Source organism: Megascapheus bottae, chromosome 8 (assembly GCF_031878675.1).
Source record: "Megascapheus bottae isolate mThoBot1 chromosome 8, mThoBot2.hap1, whole genome shotgun sequence".
Classification (NCBI taxonomy): Eukaryota; Metazoa; Chordata; class Mammalia; order Rodentia; family Geomyidae; genus Megascapheus; species Megascapheus bottae.
In genome coordinates, this window is record NC_143516.1 from 70,388,566 (window position 1) to 70,413,461 (window position 24,896).

At 38.3% G+C, this 24,896-nt stretch overlaps 1 protein-coding gene across 31 annotated transcripts in view; it reads right to left on the reverse strand.

Annotated features, from left to right (window-relative positions):
• Positions 1–24,896, reverse strand: part of Rims1 (regulating synaptic membrane exocytosis 1) — a 492,115-nt gene that overhangs the window by 448,233 nt on the left and 18,986 nt on the right. The window lies entirely within an intron of this gene.

Below are 24,896 nucleotides of genomic sequence, written 5' to 3' on the forward strand. Positions count from 1 at the left end.
AAATACACCAAAAGCACTTGGATCAACAAATCTTAATATTATATAAAGGTATTCAGTGGAGTTTGCAATGCACTTGTTAATCCCCTGGGACAAGGCAGCCTTTGCCTAGACGAGGTATACTGGTACTGCACTAATTGCTTTTGCTTCTATTTGGCAGGATTGGATTAGGTATGCTTTGGCTTTACTTATATTTTCCGGGAGTAAAATTAGATTCTCCTTAGTGGATAGAGAAAATGCCAAGCCCATGGATATGAGTGGCCATGATTTTGTAAGGTCATTGTTCGAAATCTTCATATATCCCAAGGGTAATCCAGCTCTGGGAGTTGGGAGGAATTCCCAGGTCCCTTCAGCTGTCAGTGTTTTTTTTCTTACTCTTCCCTGTAGGTCAATTCTGTCCATCCCTATTGCCAGCCTTTTCTAGCAGCGAGATGGCTATAATCTGCAGAACAGTACTGGTGATGTTTAGAATACTCAGTTTTGCCCACTCATTATGATGCAACCAGGGCAAAGGGCCCTTTCCATTAAAGAACCCACCATGGAACTTGGGCAGTTCCAGATACAGAGCCCTCAGAGCACAGTTCCCTGCCCTTGAGCAATTGTCAATCTGGGCCTCTGGGTATCTTGTGGAAGACCCCTGGAAGCCTTGCACATAAACAGCAGTCCAAATGATCCCCAGACACATGTGCAGGCATTGGTAGCTAGACAGAGAGACTAAATAGCACAGGGTGAGCTTGAGGCAGGCTTTTATCAGGATTGAAGAAGGATATAGCCAGCAGACTGTGCAATGATTTTGAGAATCACGTAGCTCCCTGTCCCTGCACAACCCGCGTCAGGGGTTGCGCTTCCTGGGAACCTCTCCTGTCTAAAGGGAGCTCTGGATAATAATACACTTAGCTCATATTTTGTGTGTGCTGGTGGCTGAAGCTTGATCTTGGAGCCTGGGTACTGTCTCTGAGCATTTGTGCCCAAGGCTAGTGCTCTGCCACTTGAGCCACAGTTCCACATTCAGCTTTTTAGTGATTAATTGGAGATCAGAGTCCCACAGATTTTTCTGTTAAACCCAGAGCCTGAACTCAAAGGTTTTCTGTGTTTTCTAGCTGTGAACTAGATAAGTGAACTAGTAATTCTTCCATCTGCAACAATCATGAGTAATTTTTCAGTAGCATTCGGTTGTATTTCCTTGATGCTCAAAATGAAGGGTTATTTAACAACCAAACAAACATGGTTCTATTATATTTAAGAGACAGAGATCTAAAAGGGGGAAATTTCAAAATTATGTTCATAATAACCACCTGTTTCGATTGTTTTGTAATCAAAGCTTGGACAGGACAGGAGAGGAGGAAAGTTCATCCAGTTTCTGCAGCCACAGCTCACAACTGGTACTTTTTCACATGTTTAAGGGCATGTAAGTTTGAGTCGCAGTCCAGGAAAGATGAATACAGTAAGCTTGAAGAGAAGCAAAAAGCAAATAGGCCTGAGGAGAAGCCCTGCTTGTTCCAACCGATTCTTCTCTCTCCAGCAAGTTACTTGACACTTTAGCTTTCCCCAGCTATTACATCCAAGCTGCAAAGAACTCTCACAAAGAAAATCTTAAGCTCTCTACACATTTCTAGAGACTAACTCAGTGATTAAGTATGTTTCTCCACTATCTTCCCTTAATCAAAACAGCAGAGAATGTACTGTACATATGAAATACAAAGTATTCAACAAATAATGTGTAACACTCAGATCAGGAAAGGTTGTTCTCTGACATATCAATTGGAACATAAATTACCTCATGAAATACAGAAGAAAATACAGAAAGTATGAAAGGCATTTGACTAGTAAATTTTTATGACTTCATATCAGACATCCCTAACCCCTGCTTGCATTAAAGAGTTTTCAGTATAACTCCAAACCAAGTATTTATCTAAGAAGTGAGTGGCAGTGCATAATTCTCTTGGCTAACCTCTTATTTAATGGAAATTTCAAGAAACTCTCCCAGAATACCAACCCATGTAGTTATTTTTGGCTTCTTTCCCTCTGTATCTTTTTTTCCTTTCTATCCCTCCCTCCTTCCTTCTTTCCTTCCTCCTGTTCCTCCCTCCTCTCTGCTTCCATCTCCTCCCTTCTTCACTCCCTCCCGCTACTCTTCCGTTTTCTACTCTAACTGTATTTACTTTGCTTTTATCCATGGCCTTACTTTATCCATGATTTATTTTTCACCGAGCTTCAATTCTGAATTCTATCTCATCCATTTTATTAGACAAAGCACACACATACACCCCACTAATTTTAGTAGTAAACATATTTCCCCAGGAATATACTTCAGAGGCATTAGACTTGTTCACACACACACACACAAACATCAATAAAGGCAGAGCTCTCCTGAGCTGCAGAGCTCAGACAAGTGTACTAGTAAAATCTTGCTGCGCTTGAAATATTTAACATTAAACCAGGAGGAATTTAATATTGACAATTTTTCCTAGGACTCAGAATCCAGAATCAAAGTCTGCATTAATTAGTTTTACATTTCTTCAGTTACCCAACCCATATGGGCTTCACTTCTCTTTGCAATGCTTAATCTATAAATCTTGGTAATGCTACCTGTGCCCACCTACAATTAGTGTGCTTAGTCAACTGCTATATTTACCTCCAAAGAGGAACATATAGCAATTAAAAGATAATTGTCGAGTAAAAGTAGCAAAGTATGCTAACATTACAATCACCTAAAAACAAACACAGAATGGCACAGAGATGGGAGGTGATAGCACACCATAAGGTATTTTTAGATTGATAAACTGTAATACTTGAAAGCTTGGCAAGGTCTGATTCATCACTACCTAAATTTGGTGTTAATATGCTTCATTTCCATCTCTGGCTTTTATGTTAAGTGCCAAGAGTTTTAAACTGTAAACTTGAACACAAAGATCAGGGTCATGCATTTTTAAATGATTGTTAAAGCAAATACCAGGGGTAATGCTGGGTCAAATGGATACAAATTTCTCTAAGGAATATTTGCATGTTTTCCTCATCCCAGATCAGCAGTTGAGAGAGAACTTATAAAATAGTACTTGACATAGGAATGTGAGTATGTGGAAGTATATTTATTATTACTTCAATCATCACAGGTTTAAGGTAAGGCCTACCAGAAAGAAGACTGAGTTGGATTTGTGTTATGCAGATTGTGGTTTCCTACAAAATTATCAGATAATTAAGGGATACAGTGAAATGTCCTCAAGATTTTAAATGATTCTCAAAAGCTACAAATTTGATAGCAGGCATGGAATGACTGTACTGAGATGGAAATCGGAATGAAAGATAGGACTATGACCAAGTCTTAAAGCTCAGTTTGCTTTTTCTTAAATGTTACATGATGAGTAAGCTGCGGTGGCTAATGCCTGTGTCCTGCTACTCCAGAGGCCGAGACCTCTGCACTATTCACAATAGCTAAGCGATGGAAACAATCCAGATGCCCTACTGCAAATGAATGAATTAAAAAATGTGGTATATATATATATATATATATATATATATATATATATGGAAAATTCTACATAGCCAACAGACAAGATAAAATAATGGCATTCGCTGGGAAGTAGATGAATCTAGAGCGAATCATGTTGAGTGAGACAAGTCAAGACAAAAGGAACAAAAGGCGCATGGTATCCTTAATATGTGGATATTAGATCCAAACAGTACAAGAGTGAGAACTCAGTATTTCGGTACGCAATGTTATGGACATGGTCTTGGAGTTATAAACATAAAAATCTATGATGGGCTATATACTCTATAGACATAATGTTGTATTACATAGATTAATATGTATATATGACATACAAACCCTCAGCTTAATTTTAATTACGTTCTAAAACCTAAGTGCCAGTGACTGTATACAGAGATTCCCTTGTTGAATACTTGTTTGTTAAACATGACATTTGAAATATGATGTAAAAATCAATGTTTATAAATTCTTTAATAAAAATATAAAGCAGCTCAAAAAAAAGAGGCTGAGAGATCCAGACAAAAAAAATCAGAAATGAAGGTTATAAAAAAAAAAGAGCAGAAAGGGCAAAACTTACAGATCAACAGGCTTTATTAGGGAATGAAGCCTGGCTGAAGGGGATATGATGTACTCTCCCTACAACTAGGGTCTCTTTAAATGTTATTCAGAAAGGGTGACTAGGGGGCAGAGCAGATGGAGGCAGAGGCGAGGATGGGTGAGCACTGTTATTTCTGACTGAGTAATTTCGAGCTTTCAGCAGCATCTGTGTCCACCATGGGCGTCAGCATGGGGCCTGGCCTTGGACTTAGGCTCTCTTCCAAGATGGTTGGGTGTACTTGTTCAAGGGAAGGGTTTAGGAGATGATTCAGTGAGGTCTTCAGGAAGGACAGTGTTAAGATATGACAGCTGGGGAGGGGGATGTGAGTGCTTTCATTTCAAGTAATTTTCCATTGGAGGTATGGCTCAAGTGGTAGAGTGCTAGCCTGGACTAAAAGAGCAGAACCTTGATCCTGAGTTCAAGCCATCGTAGTGGTGCATGCACGCATACACACATAAATGCACACATGCAGCGTATATGATGGAACTGCCCCACTGATTTCCCCAAGCCTACTGACGTACTGGGATAGAAATGTTATGGGAAGTGTCTTCAAAGTTTAACTTTGAGGCAGAGCTGACAGCTGACAGACATTATTTAACGGAACCACCACATACTACCCTCACCACCTTCACCAAGAGCACAAACACTGCACCAAAACCATCATCTCCACAATCAGCAGCTCTTCCTAGTATCTCTGATATTTGGTCCTGAAAATTTAGGAAGAAATCATTGATTGCCCAAAGAACTTTGTTTTGATTGTCAATGCCATCAAATCATCCAGATGCAGAGATGCCCGTCTCTACAATATTGGAACACTGCTTGGATCCCTGAACACACATACAGGTCACTCATCAGGTACAGGCTCTGTTATTGGCTCTGTAATACGAAGATCAAAGAATCAAAGATCAGAATCAACTGGGAGAAAAGGTAAGAAAGGCACTTGAAGAAACAAAGACAAATACTGCCAGACTTTTCTGCCCAGGGTGGAAAAAAATGTCTTCATTTCTGGCTTTTTTTTTTTTTTGATGGTGTTCAATTGGAGTTAAGCATCTTACAGACTTCTGCACAGGCTGGATTCCAACTGAGGTCCTCAGATCTCAGCAATCTGAGCAGCTGGGATTATAGGTGTGAGCTACTAGTATTCAATGTGACTAGCTATTCTCAAGTATCTTCAGATATGATAGAACCTAGCATTGTAAAATCAGGTTTTATTTCTGAATCAGTTCTTAGGATCTGCTTGTCAGATTTTCTCTCTGTTTTTTCTTTTACTTTTCATAAACATATGTATATTAGTTTTGATACAAATGCCTATATTTAAGTATAGGACATTACTATGCATTTCTCCTCAGTTCTTATATGACCCTTTTAAATGCCAGAATACTAACCTTTCAGTGAAACTCAGAGCTTATCTTTGAACTGGAAGCAATTACTTCCTTGGTGGCTGGTATATTTAAGTTTGGTATGTTGAAATGGGAGTTATTCATGAGTACATAAAAGCATGATTACAAAAATCAAATGAGTCAAAAAAATTACTGTCCACAGTAACTTAATTATATTTGTATTTATCTCTAATTTTTGTGGCTTCATAATTTAAGAAAGGGTCAAATGTGGCCAATCTTTTAATGTATTTGTCTTTTGCTTATATTAATTGCACTTTGTATTTCATTCTGACTTTTCCAATCCTGACCTTTACACACATGCGATATAAATACTTATGCCAGATGTCTTTAGATTTGGGCTATGTAAACATCATTTCCATTTGTAAACTTTCAGACAAGCTTTGGATTGTACAAAAAGGAAAATTTTGTTTTTCATGAGGAAAGATGAATTTCAAATTTATTAAATAAAATGGAAATCATGAAAAACTATTTTAGTCTGATCTTTAAAAACAGTAAATTCTGACAGGGAAAAGCAGTGAGCAGAGAATGAAGGAGCCCTGGGGTTTAGACATGACACATAGTTACCTAGATAACTACTTACTTTGGTTTTACAGGACTGAAATTGTTTTGAGGATTGAACTCCAGGCTTACTAGACAAAGCACTACTTTAGCTATGCCTGCAGCGCCTTGAACCTTCAGTTATTTTTTCAGGTAAGGTCATGTACTTTTTTGCCCAGGTTGTCTTCAATTTCCATCATTCCTTCTGTGCCTCCCATATAGCTGGGGTTACAATTCCACATTAATAGTACTAGACCACTCAATTCTACATAACTACCCCTGAAGCCTCATCTTTTCATCTATAGAACGACAGAAAAGGCTAGGAGTGGTGACACCTGTCTATACATTTCAGCTACCCAGGAGGCAGAGAGCTGGAAAACAATGGTTCACAGCCAGCTAGGAGAAAAAGCAAGACCTTCTGTTAACAACAACAACAAAAAAATCTGAGTGTGGTGATGCATGCCTGTTATAAAAGGCTGGAAGTACAGCTCAAGTGCCAGAGAAATTGTCTAGAAAATGTCCTATATTCAAGTACCAGTAATAAACAAACAAAAATGAGAAGAATGGCTGACTGATCTTTAAGATCTTTCCAGCAGCAATATAGACGATTGAATATGTAGGAGATAACCATGACAAAAATAATACCAAATTGCAGCATTTGGACATCAGCTTTTCTTCTGAAAATCTTGTTAATCAGAAATTTATGTTAACCATTGAAATTGAAAATAATTCACTTGAGCCATTGAAAATAAATTGAGATAAAAGCTATCATATTTAAATACATTTAGAATATTAAACATCTCAATTATCATTGAGATAGCTTAAAATAGTTTTAAAGCATTCAATTATCATTTAGATATGTAAATGTGGTATGATGTTTAAAATACTTATCTAAATGGTAATTTGAACTTCCTTAACAGTTATCATTTAACATGATTAAAACTCTATTCCTCTGTCTTCTGATAAGACTAAAGTGAGAGACAGTTTATTAGAAATATAAGTGCTAAAATATAATTGAATGCTAGGTTTTCATCATTGTGAAAACAAAAATACCTGAGAAAATCATGGGAGGTAGGAAGAATTTATTTTGGTGCACAGATTCAGAAATCAGCACATGGCCTCTTGGTTCCATGTCTCTGAGCTCCGGATGAGTCAGAGCACACTGGTGGGAGAATGTAGTGGTGTAGAGAGGCTCAAGGCTCACCACTCACCACATGGCAGCCAGGAAGTGGGGAGGAGGAAGTGCAGGGGGTAGGGGAAGAGGAGAGAAAGAAGGGAGGGAGGGGGGAGTGGAGTGGCACGACATAAGAGAGACAGAGAGAGAGAGAGAGAGACAGGGAAAGTGACAGGGTGGGCCAGAGGAACAGGCAGTAGCCCAGGGAAACATGTACATGGTACTTATGAAGACATGATGTCAGTGATTCATTTCCCAGTCCGGTCCCATCTTTCACAGCTTTCGCTACCTCCCACAGACCAATTCTGAATCCATCAGTGGGCTACTGATAAGGCCACTGAACTGGTCAGGACCCCCAGAACTAAATCATCTTAGAAAATCCTCACCTCAGAGCAATGCTTTGGCCTGGCTTCAACACATAAGCCATTTAGATAGACCCTTTTAGACCATAACACACACACACACACACACACACACACACACACACTCTTTCTCCTTCTCTCTCAATATATGATATATATGATATATGTATATATAATATAGCACATAATTATATGTATATGTATTCAAAATATAAATAAATATAAATATAAATTATATGTATTTATGCATATATTATACATTTAGGGATATATAATTTTTCAATGGGCCATGAACTTTATTTTTGTTGAAATAATTACCGTTTTATTAGTGGGGGCAATACTGGGGCTTGAAATCAAAGATTTGTATTCTCCCTTGGCTTTTCCGTTCAAGGCTGATGCTCTACCAGTTGAGCACACCTCTACCTCCAGCTTTTTGCTGATTAATTAGACATAAGTGTCTCATGAACTGTTTGGGCTGGGCTAGCTTAGAACCATGATCTCATTCTTCAGAGCAGCATGTATTAATCATCAGTGCACATCTGAAACAATTAGTGTGTGTGTGTGCGTGTGTGTGTGTGTGTGTGCGCACGTGTGCGCGCTGCACCTGAGGTCTGATCTTGAGCTTCTCTGTGCTCAAGGCTAAATGCCCTATCACTAGAGCTATAGTGTCACTACTGTTCTTTTTTGTTGTTGTTTTCTGTGTAGTGTACTGGAGATACAAGTCTCCTGGACTTTACTGTTTGGGCTGACTTCAAATGACTATAAGCATGACAAAAGAAGTTATATCACTGGGTGTGGTGGCTCATGCATGTAATCCTAGCTACTAAGGAGGCTGAGATCTGAGATCGCGGCTCAAAGCCAGCCCCAGCACTAAAAAGTCCATGAGACTATTAATCGTCTCCAATTAACCACCAGAAAATCAGAAGTGGCTCTGTGGTTCAAGTGGTAGGGTGGTAGCCTTGAGCTGAAGAGCTCAGGGACAGTGCCCAGGCCTAGAGTCCAAGTCCCTCCATGGACAGAAAGAAAGGAAAGGAAAGGGGAAGGGGAAGGGGAAAGGGAAGGGAAGGGAAGGAAAGGAAGAGAAAATATATCTACTTCTCTTTTTTTACACATTCAGTTATCATGCATTCAATTTTACTCCTCTTTACTTCCAACTCTCCTTTTTCCTATATTACCTTGAAGAAAAGTTTCTCTCAGCCAGACAATAGATATCAGCAATTTGCCTATTGTGAACAATAAAAATATTACTCATGATTTTCTCAAATCAAAGACTACAAATGGAGATTGAAATAGTCTCTTATTTCTCTGACAATTACAATAGCTATTTTCATTGCAAAGTCCATTGCAAAGTTCCACTGTCCTGGAACACATAAGAATAATTTTCTTATTCTTTCTCATGCCATGCCAGGACCATTATTTTTTATTTTGGATTTCACAAATGAAAACCTTCATATCTTTAGGTGTTTCAGTTGAACTTTAGTAATATTTTATTATAATTCTGGGTTTTCAAAATCCTTCTTCCATATTGAACTGCCTTAGGTATTTCAGAAGTCAGCTTCATTCTATCTCAAATCTGTTTCCTCTCATTAAAATAGATGTGAAGGGAATCAATTCTGCTTTCAATTATACTGTAGGTGCTGCTTAATGCTAAATGAGCTTTTCAGTAAGTATATAATAGTTTCCTACTTTACTAAAAATGACCCTACTGTCTTGTTGAATTGTCTTCTTTCCTATCCCTAGTAATGTTTCTAATTATTTTCTCATCCTGTTTGATTTGAGTATGATGCAACGTCACCATTTCCCCCAATCGTTTCTCCACATGAGATCCGTATTTTTAGGTAAACTAGTTTGATATTTCTTCAATGTACCAGTGCTTATTCTGGCATACACATATTCTAAAGGAGGAAGAAGAGAAACAATATGCGCTCTGCCTGTCACCTCTATTCCCTGACTACCCTTTACTCTCCTCTTGAAATTCCAATATGTTGGTCATCAATCCATGGAGCTTCTATTGATCAAGTGCCAAGTACATCAGCACTCTTCTTGTCCCCAGAGATGATGGAGAATGAGCTGAAACAGCCTCAATCCCTGTGCTCTTAGTAAATATCCTCTATCAGGGGAAAGACCCAGCATTCCAAGAACGATGCACATAAAATGATCATATAAAATGCAGCCAAGAAAAATACATAAAGGAGAGGTGCCACAAACTATTACTGCATGTGACAGGTCCAGGTCTATGCATAGGATCCTTAATTTCTGTGACCTAAAGAAAGCCAAGTGATAAAGATTTGTGGTTTCTTACTAAGAATGAATTTTGGATACATTTTGTCCAAAAATTATATTTTTGATGACAGATTTATTGGGTGGATTTTTTTGTACTGAAATTTAATGGATTCTTTTCAGCTTCAAATTCTTCTCCAGAAAATATCTCATTCAAAATAGTAGCTCTGAAGTAGTAGTTTCCAAAATTCTTGCACTTTGGAATTTTTGAAGAGACTTTTCCAAGTCAGGGTTTCACCTCTGGAGATGCCAGTTTAATTGATACAGTTTGGGAATAAAAAAATAAAAAGCTAATGAGGTGCCAATGGCTCAGATGTATAATACTAGCTCCTCAAGAGAGTGAGATATGGAGGATTTCAGTACAAAGACATCCCAGGCAGAAAAGTTCTGAGCCTCCATCTCCAAATAAACCAGCAAAAAGCTTGGCTGAGCAAGCAAGATGAACCAGAGTTAGGTACTTCCTGCAAAGAAGGGAAGGTGGAGAAAAACCTAATAACTAATGAAGAGTAAAGAATTCTGCTCTCTCAGGTGCAATCTAGAAACTCAGGGAGTTGATGAAGGATAAGAAGAACATTGCTGGCTGATCACTGACAGATTAATAGAATATGTAGATATGTCATTTTTAGTGTATGGATATTCTTCCTAATTTTCTTAGTTCACCAATTCAAATTGATTTTGATATATCTTCCATACAATAACCTATTAAAACAAAAGAAAGTCAATTGGAATTTAATCATTGTAGAGTGATGTATGAAAACAGACCATTTTTGAGCATTATTTGAAATAATGAAAAGGAGGAATTATCCACATATTTAATCAACTAAATATTGGTATATGGATACAACAGAATATCACTAAACAGTACTGTTCCACATCTTCTGGATGAGATATTATCAACATGTATTATGGAATGAAAAAGGTAAGACTTTAAAGTATTTAGAATGAAATTATTTTTCTGTAGTTAGCAATAGGTGTGTAGAGACCAACCTTGAGCAACAAAGAAAAGGGCAGTGCCCTACCAATGAATTCAAGCCCTAGAGCCTGCACGCTTGCACATGTGCGTGTGCATGGGCACATGCACACACACACACACACACACACATTCTCTCACACACACATACACATAAATATCATGAAACCATTCAAGTATCAGAATAACATCAAAAACAAGCTACTAACATCTATCCACTCCCAGCTTTTTGCTAGTGAGTTGGAGATAAGAGACTCATGAACTCTTCTGCCTGGACTAGATTTGAACTAAGTTCCTCGGATCTCATCCTCCTGAGTACCTAGAGCTAGGATTATAGGCATATGCTTGCTATTTTATTACATTGATCCCAATATATTCCTGTTTTCTAAAATCACTGGTAAACTACAAAGCAAAGGCTATGTATTATTTCAAATAGAGTCAGAATATCAGGATTGCAGATTCTCTGGTAATTAAACAATATTCTTTCATATCATTTAATAATGTCTGTCTCTACTAGGAAATAAAAAGCTGCCAGATATTCACACACCAAAGTTCATTGTTTCCAACTGAATACTGTATTCCCTTAAGAATTTTGATAGAATTTGTCTACTCTGACAATTAATATCATCCGCCTTTATTCAGCCAAAACTAGCCTTTCAATTCTAATTCACAGTGACTCTTCATCACAGCATAAACTAATACATATGCAATATTGTTTGAGTTTATTATGTTACTCCGTTAGCTGTAATAATTTTACAAGCCATTGCACAAAACTGTGCAATAACAAGTAAGAAAATTGTGAGTCAGTCAAGTCTAAATACTCTAAATGTCTTTATCCCTCAGAGTGAATCTCTTAAGTGTGAATGTGTCCATTGCTGTTCTGTCAGTTTCAAATAGAAGGCTCCTGAAGAGTGAAAAATAAAAGTATCTTTATCATCATCCATGTTCCTCTTTTAAAGAACACAGGGAAAAGAAAATTATTAATTACTCTCTATCCATTTCTTATTCCACCATGGGTCAGTTCAGACAATCTTTGAATGCTTATAGCTTAGCATAACAATGTGAAAAAGGAAAAGAACAATGATCTGACTAAATAGATTTTAAGATCTTGATTTGTCAGTTGTTGGGTATATGAGCTCCACTACCCACTAGACATAAAATGTTTCACATGACAGGACAGGGCATAGGCACTGTCACCAAAAAGCTAGAACATTCTTGACAGAAAGGAAGTGGGACATCTTAAAAAGTAGTGTGTTGTGGGCAGGGAAGGCTGTCAGAGCTGATTAGCCATCTTTTCATGAATAAAACAAATCAAGGGAAGCATGGCATAGGTGGTTCATGATCGTCATCCCAGCTGCTCACGAGTCCAAAATCTGAGGACTGAGATTTGAATCCAGCCCTGACAGAAAAGTCTGTGAAACATGAAAATGCTCAATTGGAGAGAAGCAAAATTCAATATTTGAAAGGCAATTTAGGAAAGCATTTACTTTCCTCAACTGTCAGAAGAATAGATTCTGTCCCCTTACCTATGCAGAAAGACAATCAAAATACAGCCATGCACTCTTTATGTGCACATGATATGCCAATTAAGAAGAGATGAATTAGAGAGATGAAAAAGTGTGTGTGTGTGTGTGTGTGTGTGTGTTTCTTTTGCAAATTCTGGGGCTTGAACTCAGGGCCTGGGCACTGTTCTTGCACACTTTTTGCTCAAGGCTAGCACTCTGCCACTTGAGCCACAGCACCACTTTTGACTTTTTCTGAGTATGTGGTACAGAGGAATCAAACCCTGGGCTTTGTTCATGTGAGGCAAGCACTCTACCACTAGCTACACTCCCAGCCTGTGCCCACATTTAAAAAAATTGTTTAGATATTCATCAATTTACAGAAAAGCTTCAAAAGTGGCGGAAAATTTTCTTTTTCCCTTATCCTGTTCCTACTGTTCCCTTTAATGTTACATCACATTACACTAAAAAAATAATAATAACTGCTATACTTCTTTTGTAACTACAGACTTTCTTTGGATCCCACCACTTCTTCCACTGTCTTTTTACTATTCCAGTGTCCAAGTCAGGGTCGACACTGTATTTCGTGTTACAGGTTTTATGTAAACAAAATATTGTGTGTGTGTCTGTGTGTGTGTGTGTGTGCACGCCCACATGCATGCACTTGCCATTCCTGGGGCTTGAACTCACAGTCTGGGTTTTGTCCAATAGCTTTTATATCCACTCCAGGTCACCACTCTACCACTTGCGCTCCACTTCTGGACTTTCATTTGTTAATTGGGGGTAAGAATCTCATGGACTTTCCTGCCTGAACTGGGTTCGAACTATGATCCTCAGATCGAAATATCCTTAGATGCGAGGCTTACAGGTGTGAGCTACTTGTTCCTGGCTCAATGAAATATTTTTAATGCAGATGAATCTTGTCTTAAATATTGTGAATCAGAGTACGGAAATCTACTATGTGATAATTCACTGTTACTTTTAGGTTTTGCTTGTTAATCTCACACTGGCTCCAAAGAGTTATAAACTTGAGTACATTCTCACACTGGGGTTTTCTCATCTGCTTCCCTTCCATTCTCGGTGGCAAAACCTCCCGATTGTGTTGATCGATAGTGTGAAGCTGTTGTGGTTGTTGTCTTAAGGTTGCCTTCCTAGAAACTGCTGGCTGTGATTTGCTGTTTCTAAAACCTATTTCTTGTCCTTCTTTTTAAGCTCTTTCGATCTTTCGATACTATGAAAGAGCCTTTTGACTTTTCAATTATTTTTACTCTTGGGATGGAATAACAGTTTAGACTCCCTAACGTTTTTTGCCAGCCCTGGGCCTTGAACTCAGGGACTGGGCACTGTCCAGGGGCTTTCTCAAGGCTACTGCTTGAGCCATAGCACCATTTCCCACACCAGTGGGGAAATCTCATTAGCTTCCCCTCAGAGATACACTTGCACTCAGTCTCTACTCATCAGTCCATTCTCATTACAGCTGCAGTTCAAACTATAATCCACTCTTCCCAGGATTCCTGGGACACAGTGCTGAACAGTTTCTTCCCTTCTATTTAAGATTTTCCCCACACAATCCTGCATTCCTACATCACTCTTGCACTGGCTTTTCAGTACTTAGAATCTATTCCACTACTGAGAGGTTTTTTTTTCCTTTTTTTTGTTGTAATTAATAGAGGGGTTACAGTTATATTCACCAGATAGAAAGAGCATTACTTCACACACATTGCTACCCCTTCTCATGTTTTTGTCCCCATTTCCTTCCCCCATCTTCTCCTCTCATCTTGTTTTCTTCCCTTCCCTTTCCTATTTCAAATAAACAAATACACATATATACAATATTCCAGATTACAAGACAAAATATTGTAACAACATGAGAATAATCAAGGGAAAACAAAAGAGATGAGAAAACACATAGTACAGTAAGAACACATTCACTCATTTTATAGGTCTTGTTTCCGTATCCTGGAGGTCTTTTCATTTAGCCTCATCCTTTATGGCCTTGTGTATCTAGGTTTTTCCCTATTGTAATCCTCTGCTAGGGGAGTCCAAGTTTTGTACTAATCATTACAAATGAGGGAGATCATTGAGCCTATGTTCTTTTGAGTCTGGCTTACTTCATTTATTATGATTTTTCTAAGTCTTTCCATTTCCTTACAAATGGGGCAATGCCGTTCTTTCTGATGGCAGCACAGAACTCCATCGTGTATGAAGTTTGTACGAAAACATTTACCCATATTCTCAAGCCTCACAACTTTTCCTCCTAGTTCCTGAACTTCCACAGGATACACGTACATGGAGCTTGGACCAAGTGTGTGCTCTGCTAGCTCATGCTATTATCCCAAGCACTTCCTCCTCCCTGAAATTCTCCCCTCTCTGATAACAGTATTTTTTTTTCTTTCTCTACTCCATTCATGGCTCTGCTTTAATTATTGCTCCTTGGGGTGGAGGCTTGCTGGAACATTTGACCTAATGTTACAGCTCTGTGATTCTCTGATGTGTATGTTTTTAATTGATGTGATACTATATAATTCATAATAATAATAGCAACAAATGGGAGTTAGGGATTTAGCTCAATGGAAAAGCATTTGCCTGGCAAGTACAAGGCCCTGAGGTCAGTTGTCAGCTCTGGAAAAAAAACATAACAGTAACAAATGTACATGTAGCACTTGTATGCCAGACACTAGTTTACAAACTTGGTATGTACAAATTTGAATCTACCCTATAAATTAATTTTGCTATTCTCACATGATTTGTAGAAAAATTGAAGCATAGAAGGTAAAAAGTTGTCATAGCCTTACAGTAGGAGGCAGGCAGTAAATATAAGGCTATACTCAAGCACTGGAATATAAATGCTCACAGCTCCACTTTAAATCTGCATTTAAAATCTGCATTTAAATCTGCATTTAAATCTGCTCTAGCAGGGTGTAAGCCCTATGAAGGCAGAATAAATAAGTAAATTCAGTGTGAAACCACAAAGGATTTACCTATAAGTTTAAAAAATCCTTTACTGAATATCTCTTTTGGATAATTTAAAAATATCTTTCTTGGGAACGTGGCTTAGTGGTAGAATGCTTGCCTAGGATGCATGAAGCCTTGGGTTCGATTCCTCAGTACCACATAAACAGAAAAAGCCAGAAGTGGCACTGTAACTCACGTAATAGAATGCTAACATTGAGCAATAAAAGAAGCTCAGGGACAATGTGTAGGCTTTGAGTTCAAGCCCCAGGACTGTCAAAAAAATGTTTCATTATTTTAGAAAGCAGTAATCTCCAGATTAGCAAATTAATAATGTCCTAGTCTTTAAATAAACTTAGAATAGGGCCAATTCTAAAAATTCCAAGTACCAATTTGTTTAGGTGACTCATTAGCCACTGGAAGAATAGCAAGTAGTGAATTTTTTTTTTTTTTTTGCCAATCCCTGGCTTGAGCTCAGGGCCTGAGCACTGTCCTTGGACTTTCTCAAGGCTAGAGCTCTACCACTTGAACCTTAGCACCACTTCCGGCTTTTTTTTCTATGTATGTGGTACCGAGGAATTGAACCCAGGTCTTCATGCGTGCTAGGCAAGCACTTTAACCACTAGGCCAAACACCTGGCCCCAAGTAGTGAATTTTTAAAATACATCTACAAAAGTGAAGTTTCAGGGCTTCTCAGTGGGACAATGGGTTGTTGTCTGGAGTCTGTTAGAAAGGCTCTCTAACCTAGGAAACAGCTTCCAACACTTCCTCCAACACTCTAATCTATGAAACAACCTTTTGAATGTTAGTTACTGCAGTTAAATTGTGCTGGAAACAAGTTAATTATCAGGTTGAAAAACTCTCCCTAGAACTCATTCCAACTTTTCCAAGTATTCACCACTAGAACTGTGAAATCTGCATTGGAAGGAAAGGAGGAGGAAGAGGAGGAGGAGGAGGAGGAGGAGGGGGGGGGGTCTTCCTAAACACCACCATGTTTTCCCAGCATCCCCTTTTCTCAGCACCACTTTATTTTTTTAATCTGTCAAGCAGTTTGTTAGCGCTTACTATGAATAAACTTGGTAATCCTCCAAAGAGGCACAGAAAAGTTAGAAGTCATTCTCAGTAATTACTCTTTTTCACACTGAGCAAAAAGCAAGTGTGTGCAGCAAAGGATCCTAGGTAACTTTAAGAGAAAAAGACTCACAGGTGTTTGCAAAGAAGGCCTGTAAAACAATTGGAAAAAAAAGCTGGGAACACCTACGTAAGCAAACAGATTTCATGTTGCTGGCCTTTTATATGCAGAGCTGTTGTTTAAAGAGAAGCAGATTAGCTCATATGTCACGAGACTCATTTCTTCCAGAGAAGCACTATCATAGTTGGCAAGGGAAGGAAGGCATTGTGTGAAGTTATTTCTTTTTTCTTTCATTTTTCCCCCTTTGGTTTATCCCCTGTTGTCACTGTATTTGATTTTGGACCCCCATGTCTCGTATATGCATTTATCTGAATTGGGGATGGGAAGGGAAAGGCAAATGAAAACCAATGCAACTCACAAGACACTATGTTGGAAATGAACCGTACAACTTGGGGGCAGGAGGGGGAACGGGGAGGGGGAATGGAAAGTGAGAGAAAAATAAGGGAGAAGGTAACAATTTTCGACCATTTTGGGGTAAGGAACAGTAAATTCTCTGAAAAAATAAATCCTGGGAAAGAAAAACTGTAAGTATTTAACATCAGACAATGCAGGTTCTAAGTTGAACAAGTATGAGTACAGGGGTTCAGACTGCTAGGAAAATACTAGTCAACCCACAATTTGAGAATTGGCAGACTTTATTCACGACTTACACATATTTTTGCTTCTTAGAAATTCGTATGTGCTGGGCACAGTGGCTCACCCCTGTAATCCTAGCTACTTAGGCTTCTGAGACCTGAGAATCATGGTGCAAAGCCAGCCTGGGCACTAGAGTCTATGAGACTCTTAATCTCCGATTAACCACTAGAAAACCAGAAGTGGCATTGTGGCTCTAGGGGTAGGGAGGTAGCCTTGAGCTGAAGAGCTCAGGGACAGCACCCAGGCCTAGAGTTCAAACCCCACAACCGACCTTACCCCCCACCGAAAAAAAAAAAAGAAACTGGTATAATTATACACAGCAAGTTCCTCAAAAAGGATTATATCAAAGTAGTTTTTACACTTATATATTTAAACTCATTAAAATGGCAAATATTTGCAGAGTTTAATATCCATTAAAATATAGTTTAAGCCAATGGCCTACATTGGTAATTCCAGCTACTCAAGTGGCTGAGCTCTGAGGATCGTGGTTCAAAGCCAGCCTTGAGACTCTTCTCTAGAATGAACCAGCTAAATACTTTAAAATCTAAGAGACAGACAGCATTAGGTTCTAGTACTGGCCCCCATAAAAATAATAGAGTTTAATCTGAGGCCTTGCACGAAGCACAGGGTCATGTACCTAGCATTACTCTGATTCTCCTGAACCCTGGATCCTAGAAAAGCAGCCACACATAGGAAGCGTGTTTTCTGTTTCCTGGCATTTGCTCTGTTTAATGCTGAAAGGATCAGCAATCAGAGGTCACTTTTCCCTAAAGAGATAATGTAGTCCTTAAAGAGCAAATGATGAATGATGGTACCTTGGATAAATTACAAAATTGTTGGATGAAATGAGAGGGTGTGATGATAACAATTTCCACTGCATTTGGGCAGTTTGGGAGAGGTCTCTATTTCATAATCCATAAATTTAGTTACCACTGGCATATAGATTTACCCAAGTACCCTATATACAAATTCGACAACATTTCAATTGCTAAATTTTTTAATTCTCTCCACACACATCCAAGAATAGTTTCACACCTTTATAAATAGAATTTTGACATTTCATTCTCACCAAAATTCTACCTAGAGTTCTGAGAACTAATTTACCCTTAGCTTCTTACTATAGTTAGAAATTTCTCACTGTGATATCTGTGTTCAAATGTCTGATTAGAGTTTAATTTCCAATAGAGCATTTTTCCATTCTTAAACTTGCTGTTTCTCAGAAGAAATGTCTGGTACATAGTCAATGTTTTCTCTAATAAGCATTAGAAAGTGCAGCATTGGGAATAAGAAGAGAAAATAAGAGGATGGGAAAGGAGGGGGAGTCTTCCCTTGAGTGGACCTGTCCTAGAAAAGTATTCTTGGGGCACATAGTTGTAAGCTGTAAGACAAAGTCACACAACCTTAGGAGAACTCGTTTTGAAACAAATCCAGCAGTATGTGGATTTCTCAAAACACCTATTGACTTTTGCACTGAAGACTCAGAAGAGTTCAATTAATACACAGAAAAGTTAAATGAATCCAGGCTGTGGCACAGAGGGAGTTAAGTCTTCAGCTGAAGTGGACAGAAAACAGCAATAAGCTGTAGTCCTCAGGGTATGGCTCAAATGGTTGAGACAAGGACTGGAAAGCACAGGGGCCTGAGTGCAAATCTCAATACCACATAAAGGGAAAGAGAGAGGAAAGGGGATAGAAGGAGGGTGGAAGACAGGGTGAAAGGACAGGAGGAGAGAGGAGTGGAAGGAAAAGGGATGGGAGAGGAAAGACGAGGAAATATATAGTACAGAATAGAATAGAATAGAATAGAACAGAAGCATAACCATGTTGTGTATATACCGTTACATTACATAGCAAGCCCTGGGATTTATATTTTCCTTATCAATAAGGAATGCAAAAGTGATTCTCACAGATGATGGGAAGTATATGTTGTGCATTTTCCAGAAGTAGAAAAAGAAGTCAAATGTTCAGTGCACTGTTTCCTAAAATGGGCTGTGAAAAACTGAACACAGTTGTTCTGCTGATTCCTCCCACACTGGCAGCAGCAGCTGCCCTTGTGAAGGATGAGGTGGGCAAAGCCAAAGGAAGACTCCCAAGCTCTCACAATGGCACAATCCACCACACTTGAGAGATGGAGAAGGAAAAGAAGGCCCACATCCTAACCTTAGCTATGGAAACCTGCTTTGCCCATGAATTGAGGAGAGCAGCAGGCTGGGATTAGGTCCAGTGCTCATGTCAATACCCAGAATGCCACAGATTTGGAAAAGGTTCCTATATTCTGAACACCAGACATCACAAGATTCAAGCTTATGTCGAAATCCTTCTTATATATATTTTCTTTTCTTTCTTTTCTCTCCTTTTTTCCTTAAAGGCAAAGCTGGAGACATTTCTAAGTTCCTATGAATAGGCCCTTAGCAACCATACTGCATAAGATTACATAGCATTGTTCAGGATATTATATTATGAAAAACTCACTGTAGACAGTGAGTGCCAATGGCAGTGGAGATATGTAATATATTCTATGAATATGTTTAAGCAGATTATGAAATTTACCAAAAAATCCCAAAAGATAAACTGTCTTTCCCAAAACATCACTAGGTTCTCCAAAGGTTGTTTAATGTTTGCCAAAACTTAATATATTTGGTGGTTTCACAACTAGCCACACTTTCAAGCCCCTCTTCTCTTTGCATCCTAGTTGTCATTTGTCTATGGATTGGTGACCCAAGGCTACCTCTGAGGAACATTTCATTATAAAATTCTTCTTGAAAATACTTTACAATGTAAAACTGTATTACTAAACCCTTCAATGACTGAAAATATTCCCCAAATCTCCAACAGGTAAGTCCTTTACGAAATTGTGTTCAGAAACTGGGTTCAGAAGAGTTAGAACCTGTGAGCTATATTCAGGCATAAACACATAGAGTTCAGTAATCAGATGACAGGAGCTCTGGTTGAATTAAAAAAAGGGAAACTGAACATTATTTTAAGAACAAAGGGCGGAGTGTGAAATTTACGAAACTTTCATGAAGCTCATCTTCCACATTTGTTTTTTACTAGGATTTTGAAATGAAGGTATTTGGTTTTTGTTTGCAGAACAATGCTGATACACCAACTTTTTTCCATACCACTGAATTTACAGTAGACAGCATATACTTTTTTAACATTCTATTTATTTTACTAATAGATTTTTCTGTTGGGCAATATGATTCAATACCTGACACATAATGAATATTTGCTTAACCGCGGGTTAATTTCTAAGGCCTAATATTTTGTGAAATATTTCTTGAGTACTGCTGGGACAGTTTCTGTACCATGGAATAGGTTTGAGGTCATTACAAAAGGTTACAGGTCATTCACTCTGTGAGAAAATAATGAAACCACTCTTGGAAACATGATTAGGATCTTTGAAATGAATAGACTAGCATATAAAAGAAGAGTCATTGAAGGCATACATTTCAAATGAAAAATTTATTTTAACTTGAGTTATGAGCAAAATTACAATAAAAATGTGTCACATGTAAATTTGATACCAATATTACACACATCAGAGACAAAGCAAGAAACAAAGACTCTTGAGAAGGAAGGAATGGTGAGAAACAAAGAAATGGAGGATCAAAAATATTTTTTTTCAAATGATTCAACATATATATGTATTTATATGTATATACACCATATACATGAATATATTCATATATTTAAATACAAATATATAATTATATACAATATATACATATAAATATGCAAATGTACACAAATATCCTCATATAATTAATAATATACACTATATAAATGTATATAAATATATTTATAGATACATTTGAAATACATATATTTGAAGTGGATCTATAGAAGAGAAAGAAAAGGAGAGGGGGAGAAAAACTAAGTGAAGATTTCAAGTAGTTATAATGACAGGAGTATGCCTTCTTCTAAAACAGGTACTCTACTCCCTTCTCATGTAACTTTACAGAAAAGACAACTCTGAGCTCCAGGTCTTGTGTAGATACTAATGCCTGAACTCAGGACCTTACACTATCCTTGTGCTCCGATTTAGCTTCTTTTGCTCAGTACTAGCACTCTACCACTCGAGCCACAACTCCACTTCTGGCTTTTTGCTGGGTAATTGGACACAAGAGCTGCACTGACTTTTCTGACCAGACTGGCTTTGAATTAAGGTTCTAGGATCTCAGTCTCTCAAGTAGCTAAGATTACCAGTGTAAGCCCCTGGTGTGCCAGACAGGGTCTCCTAATCTAAAAAGTATAAATTTTATTATCAGCCTTGCCAACAGCTAAAAACCACTCTAGGTACATTAAAAACTAGCTCTGACATGTATATAAAAATAATTAAGTCAAGAATTCCATACAATTGTTGTTTATGGTAGTACACCTCTGGATTTCCTAATGCAAGTCACAGCAAAAATAGTACTTGAACAAAGAAATTAATTAATCAATTTAAATGAACGAAACATTTTTTGAAAGCCCAGAGAGCCCAGAGGAAAAGCGTGGAGAAAGTAGAGCTGGGTACTGGTGGCTCACATCAGTAATCTTAGCTACTCAGGATGCTGACACCTGAGGATCGTGGTTCAGTCAGCCAGGGAAGGAAAGTCTGTGCGACTGTTATCACTAACCAACCACCAAAAAGCCAGAAGAACTGTGGCACAAGTGGTAATATGCTAGCCTTGAGTGAAAAAGTTCAGGGACAACATCCATGTCCTGAGTCCAAGCCCCAGGACAGGCACCAAAAAGTCGAAGGAGGAGGAAGAGCAGGAGGCGGAGGAGGAGGAGGAGGAGGAGGAGGAGGAGGAGGAGGAGGAGGAGGAAGAGGAGGAAGAAGAAGAAGAGGAGGAGGAGGAGGAGGAGGAGGAGGAGGAGGAGGAGGAATCCAAAACTTCCTCAGCTACCCTGTAGTATAGACTCATTTTGTCTAAAAGACAGTACCATCTAGGAATCTGTACTAAAGAATGTCAAATTCATGTCACGAAAAGTAGGCCAGTTAATGTACTCAGTGAGTCTGTTTCTTAAAATGAATGAAAGAAAATTTCCAGCCTGGTATAGTAGCTCACACCTGTAATGCTTAGATAACTCAGGAGGTTGAAATCTGAGGATTGTGGGTGAAAGCCAGTTCAGGCAAGAAAGTCGGTAATTAGGAAAGGGAGAGGAGGGAAATGGGGAAAAATATGAGAAACGGTAGCAATGTTTGTGATGTAATGCACCTTCTATCTGGTGAATATAATGTAGCCCTTCTATTATTACAATAAAAATATATTAAAAAAGAAAGTCGGTAATTAACCAGTAAAATATCCCAAAGGGAGCCATAGCTCAAGTAGTACAGTGCTATCTTTGAGCAAAGGGAAAGCACCCAGGCTCTGAGTTCAAGCCTTAGGACAGATGCCACCCCCCAACCCTCCCAAAAAAACAAAGAAAAAAGAAACTTTTAGACATGTTCAAATAAACACAATGCAAACTGGAAAAAGGGGTAGAAATATTAATATGGGGGAAATTAAGGAAGTTGAAATTAAACTATATTTAACTTTCTTATTTTACCTTTTAATTATCTCTTACAGATTTAAATACCCATTATTGGCAAAACAAGCATTTTACTCATTGACTTTGGCTCTGGGTCTTCATTTTCTAAACAAAAATATATGGTGGTAGTAGCAACACTGTAAAAATGTTAATTACCAGATGAAAAGGTTCATTTGGGCTTGAACAAAACATATTCTGCTGAAGGGAAAATAATAGGGATGCTCAAACTTTCCCAATTACTGTGTAGCAAACTCAGCATCCTCTTCTAAATATACTCTCTGCCTTGTCCACTGTTTCTGTTGTGTGGGTGTGCCTGTGTGTGTATGTAGCGTCTGTGTGTCCATGTGTGTCTGTGTTTGCCCATGTGTGGGCCTGTGTGTGTGCTCCTCTATGTATATGCCTGTGTATGCCTGTGTGGTGTGTGCCTGTGTGTGTCTCTGTGTATGTTTACATATGCTGGTATCTAGGGCTTAAACTCAGTATCTCAGGCTCTCATTTGGGTTTTTCCCTGAAGTCTGGCACTCCACTGTTTGAACCATACTGTCACTTCCAGTTTTTTGCTGGTTAATTGGCAGTAAGAGTCTCTTACATTTTTCTGCACAGACTGACTTCAAATATCAATCCCCAGCCTCCTGACTGGCTAGGTGTGAGCCACTGCCACCTAAAGCCACCACTCCTGTTTTGTCTGTCACTCCATGGAGCCTATAAATCAAGCAAATATCTAGATGCAGCTACTTACATGAAGTGAGAGAAGCTGACTGCACCTACAGAGGCCAGCCCTCCTAGAGCAAACCAAAGAGATAAATCGCCTGCCTGGTAATGCCTAGCCCCTATCTGTACAGCAAGAAGTTCTCCCTTCAAGTACCCTGAAGCGGAGTACAATCTTACAGAGAGGTAGGTTTTCCTAGCAGGGGAGAGCTAAAGGACCAAACCAAAAAGAAAATTGTTTAATCACCCCCCCTCCCTGGAAATGACTGGCATTATAGAGCTATGGATGCTTTTTTCTCTCTTCTGGGAAAATTCCCCCACGGAGGTTCTCATATTTCTGTCTCCTAAAGAGGAGGAGTAGAGTACAAACAGTGTAGAAAAAAACGACAAAATGCTCAAATCTACCCAGATTACTCATTAATTCATCCTGAAAGAAATAAAAGCCCAAACTAAAAGCCAAAGTGTGCCCTCTTTTCACAGGGCAGGTTTGAGAGGGATGGCATAGAAGGTATCAGAAAACTTGATGAAAGAGTCCAAGAGTAAATGGATACAAATTACCTCTCCTATATCACGGATTCCTCTTGCTAACCTAACCCTGGCCGAGAAACACTTAGCTATGCCTGCTAAATGGAAAGAAAAAATAAGGATGAATTCTGGCTCTTATAAGACATTGCCAATTTAAAAAAGATGCTTGAATCTTTTAAGACATTTTCAAAAATGGTATGAGAAATAGTTTCTAATTATGAGTTTATGTGCAATATACAAGTCTTTATTAAGTATAAGAAAAGTATTTTAATTATAACCAGCAAGCTCAAGCTAACAGCCTGAATGTGGGGGGTTTTTTGGTAACTTTTGGTTACCTTTTGCCTATCTTCACATTATGTTTGATCTCAGCAAAGGTGTGTAATTATGATACATATATACACACAAATGTATATATGTATATGTATGTATATATGTGTGTCTCTGTGTGTGTAGATAGATAGATAGATTGTCCTCATCACTCGTCCTTTTGTTTAAAAATATTAGCATTGTTTCCACTGTTCTTTGGCATAATTCTGCATTCTATATATGTTTAACCAACATTGCAAACCAGAGCATTTTAATTTTTAAAAATACTTTTTACATTGTATTCAGCATGTAGTATAAACTATTCAGGAATATCACTGACTTAATGTGTGTTGGAAAGAAGTCTTAATTTCTTTTAAAAAAAAGCATTCCTGTAAATAGAATTTTGCCAGTTGGAGGTATTCTTCTATACTCCACACTCAATCTGGGGTATTCTTCCCCACTGAGTACAAACCATATGAATTATGCATGTAAATTCTCATGAACTTGTCTGGAATTATAAACTGAAAAGGTGAGCCAAAATGTTGCCTTAGCCAAACAAATGTGAAGAATTAAATCTATAAGCATAATGCAAGGTAAATCTATTCCAATGTACAGCTAAAAGAAGGTTTATTACAGGGCTTCAACAAAAAGCACACAACTTCTTCTGGGTGTTCCCAAAGCTTAGGTAACTGCATTGTGCTAAAATAACTACAATGAATAAGAATATTCTGTTTCAGCACAATGTAGGAACTA